We start from the raw sequence: 7,050 nt of genomic DNA, 5'->3' as shown, positions 1-7,050 counted from the left end.
GAAATTTTCAGTACTGTTACATGTTTTTGTATTGAATTGTTAATTGACTAAACTATTTCCAAATAAGTCCAAAGCACTTTTGAATGAAATATGAGTGAGTCTAATTCAAAAATTATTTTAGAATCATACCAAAATTCTCTGTGGGTTTGAAATTATGCCCATTTTTCTATGAAGATGTCACTGTTATGAATGCAGGAAATTTCCAAAACTTTATATGTTGTTGTATTGAAATGTTTATTAACTAAATTATGTCCAAATGAGTCCAAACCACTTTTGAATGAACAATGAATGAGTCTAACTCAAAAATTATTTTGCAACTATGCCAAAATCTCCTATGGATTGGAAGTTATGCAAAATTTTCTAAGAGACTGTCTTGTTAGAATTTTTGTTCTACTATGAAATATTAAATGTGCATGGTTGTAATAGATATGCTCATGAAATAGTGAATGTTTATGAGATATCGAATGTAATAAACATGCTTATGAAATAGTGAATGTTAATGAGATATCGAATGTGCATATTCTATGCTTATGAAATAGTGAATGTTTATGAAATATCGAATGTGCATAGACATGTTTATGGAATAGTGAGTGTGCATGATAGTAATAAAACATGCCACAAATATGATGTGATTAGTGCTATGTGATATGACCTGTGTGGTCAGCCATGTGATAAGTGTTATGTGATAAGACCCGAGTGGTCAAAGATTGTGCCGGCAGTTGAGATATTTCCCTAAATCCCTATGATATGAGGGGAGTTAGGATGAGTGTGTATGGGGAGGGTCGCAACATCCAAAATTTCAGTGAAGCACTATCCAATGGGACCCCCTTTAGTAGTATAATGCTCTCTCCTCGGAAGGGAAAAAGAGAGCGTCATGTCTTGTAAGGCCAGTGCCTATCAAGAGCCCCAAAACACGCTGGGACTGTGTATGTGTGTAAAGGCATTACTGAATGGGTCACCCATTGTCATTGTCTTTCCTCTTAAAGGGATGATCGAAGTCTTAAACAATGGGATTGGCTTAACCTCATGAATAAGGCTTCTATTTCGGGATTAGGTGAATTAGGGAGTGAGTTGGTTAATACATGCTGATTTTATTTATATGATACTTGTGATGGATAGATTCGATAAGCCGCTAATTCTTATGATATCTGCATTGTTACTGCCGCTCTCTAAAAAGAACCACTCCCGACACCTTGTTAGATATAATAGTGATACATGACATCTAGATCTATTTACTGGGCTTTATAGCTCATTCATTTAACTTTTATCCTTGTAGATTTATAGCAGCAGGTCGAGGACAGGTGCCATGGGGACCCCGACTGGTGGTTGAAGCCGTGCGATTTTGCTGAAGTTTTGTCTATTGTAAGTTTCGGATTGGTTGCTTGGCCATAGTTTTTATTTAATTATTGAAGTTTTTATTTAATTATTGAAGTTATGTAATGAGTTGGGCCTTTGATTCTCAGGACTCTTTTGTAATACTTTGAAAATTTATGTATTGTGTATTTACATTCGGATGGCTGGGTTGTCCAGCTTTTGATATGTGCATTTGTGTGCTATGAAACTTTTGTTTTCTTTCGTGGTTTGCTTTTATTACAGTTTTCTAAGGCGTTGAGCACACTCCCACCTAAGTGGCATTCGCTACCTTAGATCACGATCCCGCACTCTATTACCCTCCCACAAGTATGGCAGAGGTCAAGGGGCGGGGTCGTGACATTAAGCCAGCCCCAATCTGAGGTCGGGGCAGCTTGTGAGCATGAAAAAGTCGCACCTAGACTCATCTTGAGTCAGGAAATACCAACTCGGGGCAGCCCTCAAGTTTTACGTAAGGTGGAAGTTCAATTCACAAATGGGGCAAAGGAAATCGAGAGTAAGGGTCCGGCTAAGCCAATCATTCCCGAGCTTCCAATGATCAAAAAGCCTCATTTTGCTCTTCCTAAGTATATGAGGAGTTTGCTATGTGGGGGTAGCTCTCAAGTCTCTAAAAAGACAAAAAACTGAACCCAAGAATGTTTTGGAGCATGCAGAAAAGAGCAATGTGGCCCCCTCTAAAGAGGTCATCGTATGCTCGCTTAAGCAAAGCATCCTCCGAATGATGCAAGTTTTGAATTATGAAGAGACTGGTCTCACCGCCATATGGCAAGGGAGTGGCCCACTATCGTCATCCACCATCTTCATTCACATCGTGGCTCATCAGGATGAAACCGAAAATCAAGCCAGTACTGTTACATTGCTTCAAAGGTCTGAGAGACTCGTTGCCAAGATAAACCTTATGAACAACGAAGAGACTCAGCCACCATTCATCCCCTCTACTCCTTTACTTGAATTCATCCTAGAATCTTGAAGATCTAATGAACCAATGTCTTCTTTGGCCAATTTAGATGATGCAGCGTCCATTGCCTTCATTGGCCCAATCACTCTATCCTCCGATGAGAGCTCGTCACTCTCATTTGAGGAAAACCATTTCCCAATAGCGGCAGAAGTTGGCCCCTCTTTTGACAATCTCGCTAAATTGAACTCTCCATTCCCTAAAGATGCCATGATCCCCTATGAGGTCAATTGCATGCTCGCTCCTTGCCTCAAAAGCCCCATGGGTTCTCTTGATGATGACAATGCAACCTCATCATCTTATGAGAGCTGCATATCCTCATTTAATGGTGAGAAGCCCAATACTGATGATGTGGCCTCCCTCATCCTCATCTGTCAAATCACCCCATGCTTTGATGAGAGATTGTCACTCTCATTCGAGGAAAACTAACCCCTAACAGTGAATGGGATGAGGCTCATTCTCTCTATTGGCAACCTCACTAAAGTGGCTTCGCCATGCCTCGAAGGTGCATGTTTCATTATGAAACCAATGGCATGTTCTCTCCATGTCTCGAAAGCTTCATATATTCCCTAGATGATGATGATGTGACCTCGTTGTCTTATGAGAGTTTCAGATTCTCATTCGATGATGAGGATATCCATGCCGTCAAAAATAAAGTGGGCCCAAGGGGAAGCCCAATAACCATCAATAATGTTGCGGTGGCGACAACAATCGATCCCCTGATCAAAAATTCTATTGGACAAGAAGCATATGGTGAGCAAACTCTGTTGGAGTGTATCACCCCAAATGAAGAAGAAGCTTTCAAGAAAATCAGCCCCAAAGCCTCCGTTATTTGTTTGGTCTCGAATAATGAGCAGCTTGACCCTTTAAGGGAAGAAGAACCTCCAAGCTTGGCCGTTGTTAATTCCATGATGATCAATAAAATGCCAGAATCCTCTGGAGACGAGATTGCGCAGTTTAAGGTCATATTAAAGCAATTTTAGGTCGAGATAATATCAAAACATGAAATGATGAAAACTATGCGCCAAAAGGTGTTGGTGTCTCGTAAGGTTGAGCATACTCCCTTGGCATGCCAAACTTTCTTTATCATCTCCCAATCACCATGTCAGTCCATTGAAACGATGCCATCAAAAGAAGAGTTGATCCCACCCACACTTCCCTTACTCCCAGTTGATCCTCCCTTGACTCAGGTTGAGGAATTAGTGAAGAAAATGGTGGCACAAGCACTAAATCACTACCAAAAACCATACCCGGCCTATGTTGACAAAACTCCATTACCTACGAGCTATCAAAGGCCGATTTCCACAAATTGATGGCATCGGCTCGTCACAACAGCATATAGCCCACTTTGTTTCTTCTTGTGGTGATGCAGCAAACAATGAACATCTACTAGTCCAGCAATTTGTGGGAACCCTCACTGAAGCCGCCTTCAAATGGTACTCTCAGCTAGCACCCAATTCAATTTCATCATGGGAACAAATGCAGGAAGAATTTCTCAAATGCTTCTATGACATAAAAAGGAAATGCAGCTTTATGAACTTCGTGATGTAAAGCAAGAGCCACATGAGCCAGTGATCGAGTACATCAAAAGCTGGCACGATCTGGCCATCAATTTGACCACTTCAGTGGGCGAGCTTCAAGAAGTGGGAAATTGCGTAGAAAGAATGCACCAATAATTGTCAATGCATGTCAACACAAGATCCCCCTTCACGTTTGCTAAAATGATTGACAGAGCAGTGCGAATGGAGGATTTCTTAAGCACCATGGCAAAATGTCTAAGCCCTTCACCATGCATGTTACCATGCACTCTTCGTGCCAAAACTGGCACAAGAGTTCTTCCTTTGACGAAGGCATGGTCCCTAGGTCACTTGAAGCTCTCTTCTCCAAGGGAATTATCGAGCTACCCTAGCCAAAAAAGGCTGCAGGAAGTCGGAAGAGACGATGAGCTCAATTATTGTCAATACCATAGAATGCTTGGTCATATGATCAAAGAATGTTGTGCTACTAAAGACATCATCCAAGGGTTCATAAACGATGAGCAATTGAACTTGGGGTCTGATTCTATGCAATATGAGTGATGAGCCCAATGGTCCAAGACACAAGACCTTAAACAGCATAGCACTGGTCCAAGCTATACAACTCTAAACTATAGCTCTAGTCCCAGTGGCATGACCTTAAACAAGCCTCCCCCAAAAAAAACAAAGAACTAGACATGGCAAAAACCCGCAAGGGCGTCATGGGTTAAACAAAAAAGGAAAAATAAAGGACAACCATGGTGAAAACCCGTAAGGGTGATATGGGCAAAAGTATAAAAATAAAAGGAGTTCGGTGAAAACCCTTAGGAGAACTCACTCTCAACTGACGGACATGGTGTGCACCCTAATCGCGATCATGGGCAAAATTTGTCAAAAAAAAAGAAAAAGAAAAGACGACTACAGTGAAAACCTGCAAGGGTGTTATGGGCAAAAGTGTCAAAATAAATGGAGTTCGCTGAAATCCCTTAGGGGCACTCATTCTCAATTAACGGACATAGTGTGCACGACAAAAGCGTACATGAGAAAAATATGCCAAAAAGAAAATAAAAAAGAAAAAAAAGACGGTCATAGTGAAAATCCACAAGGGCACTACGGGCAAAAGTGTCAAAATAAAAAAAGCGTGGCAAAAACCCTTTGGGGCGGGCACTCACTCTCAAATGACGGACATGTTGATCCTATCCTACAGGTCATCATGGGTAAAAGTGTTATAATCTTACGTCCTTGTATAATGACATTAAACTATGCGACATACAGTCCATTTGCATGACGATAAACTGCTCACCATTCCTTAATATACACATGGGGTTACCGCATGATACCTTGCCACGTATAGCTCCTATGTTGAAGAGCACCATCACTCCAAACTCAACACTACAAGGTACTCTTCCAAATTGAGGTGTGTCACAGTTCCAACTGTGTGACTTCAAGGCATGCAAATTGAGGCGCACCACAGTTTCGACTGTGTGACTTCAAAGCTTGCAATCGGCTCTCCATTGACTTTTCTGATAACCACTGGTCTGCCCAGAAGTCCACAATCGACCATCACCAATAACCTATCTTACATTAGTCTTCAAACGAGATAACTCGAGCCGAATACCCTTCCAAGCATGAGATGAGTATCTTTTGTATTTAGTCTTCCTTAAGGAAGAATTCATGAAGTAACATATGCTTAAAAAATTGAGCAAATAAGGATGAATGATCTATCAATATTCTCCATGCCAATTTCATCATCCCTACAATATTGAAATCGACTATATTACGTATCCCAAGACCCCCTTCGGCTTGGGGTAGACATATTGTGTTCCATTTAGCTAGATGAACCCCCTTCTTTCCAACCATGCCTGTCAAAGGAAGTTTCTTTGCGACCGTTCAATCATATTACAGGTTCTCTTTGGTAAAATAGATGATAGAATCTAGAATATAGAAGAAACACATAGAATTAATTTCAATAACTAGAGACGCCTTGCACATGAAACAAGGGTAGCCATAAGTAATGAACTGAAAAGGACCCTTCATCAAAGCCAAGTTCCTTCATAATCAAATATTTCTTGCCCTGTGAGTCCCCAAAAAAGAAGGCTTTGCTTTTTGCACTATTAAGTTATTGTCCTATAGTTGCTTCAAAAATAGAGAGAACTGACTTCATAACAACAACAGTATTAATTGAAGCATTACAAAAAAATCACCACATCATCCTCATAAAAAAGATGTGATATTCAATAATCACAACCCGAATGAAACACCCTAATAATTATACCTTGCTTGATAGTATAGTCCAATTGTCTACTCAAGAAATACATCACTAGTAGAAAAATATAAAGAGATAAGAGAACCCCTTGTCTCATACCTCTTTTCCCCTGAAAATACCCATTAGGAGAATTATGCAACACAAAGAAGGAATGAGTGGATATGCATAAACGAACACAAAATATAAGAGTATTTGAAAATTCCAAAGCATTCATATGAGCAATAACAAAGGCCCAAGATACTTTATCATAAGCACTGCTCAAATCTAATTGCAAGCATATTTTTGTCCTATTAGAATACTTATTGCAGATAAATATGAGTTTATTTGCCATGAGGATGTTATATGCAATAAGTCTACCTTTCAGGAAGCAGCTTGTCTACGGTCAATCAGATCATTTAGCACTACCCATAGGCGATTAGAAATGATTCTACTAATTATTTTATACAGCATATCGTATAAACCAATAGGGTGAAAATCTTTCATAATAGTAAGAATGGCAACCTTAGGAATCAGACAAATAAATGTGGAATTGATTTGTTTAAAAAATTTACTTTTCTTAAAGACATCATTAAGAGCCAAAAAATATCCTCCTTGAGCACCTCCCATCTGAATTTATAGAATTCTACCGAAAAACCATTAGGGCCTGGAGCACAATCATATTTCATTCCCCAGATACAATCCTTTATCTCATCCATAGAAACATCCTCAACTAACTTTTCTTGTTGATGAGTGCTAAGTAGAGACGGTAGCAAAAGTTGTTTAGCCATATGAGTATCAACATCATTTTCTTGGGCTAGAAGATTTTTGAAAGAACCTATCATGTGATTATCAATATCTACTTCAGAGGCCAAGGAAATTCCATTTTGATCTTTTAGGGAGATAATACAATCACTCCTCCTAATTACAGTAGACAGATGGAAGAACCTTGTATTCAAATCCCCGTC

Source organism: Amborella trichopoda, chromosome 6 (genome assembly GCF_054954075.1).
Source record: "Amborella trichopoda isolate Santa Cruz 75 chromosome 6, AtrichopodaSantaCruz75HAP2 v2.0, whole genome shotgun sequence".
Taxonomy (NCBI): Eukaryota; Viridiplantae; Streptophyta; class Magnoliopsida; order Amborellales; family Amborellaceae; genus Amborella; species Amborella trichopoda.
Note: the sequence above shows the minus strand (reverse complement) of the source record.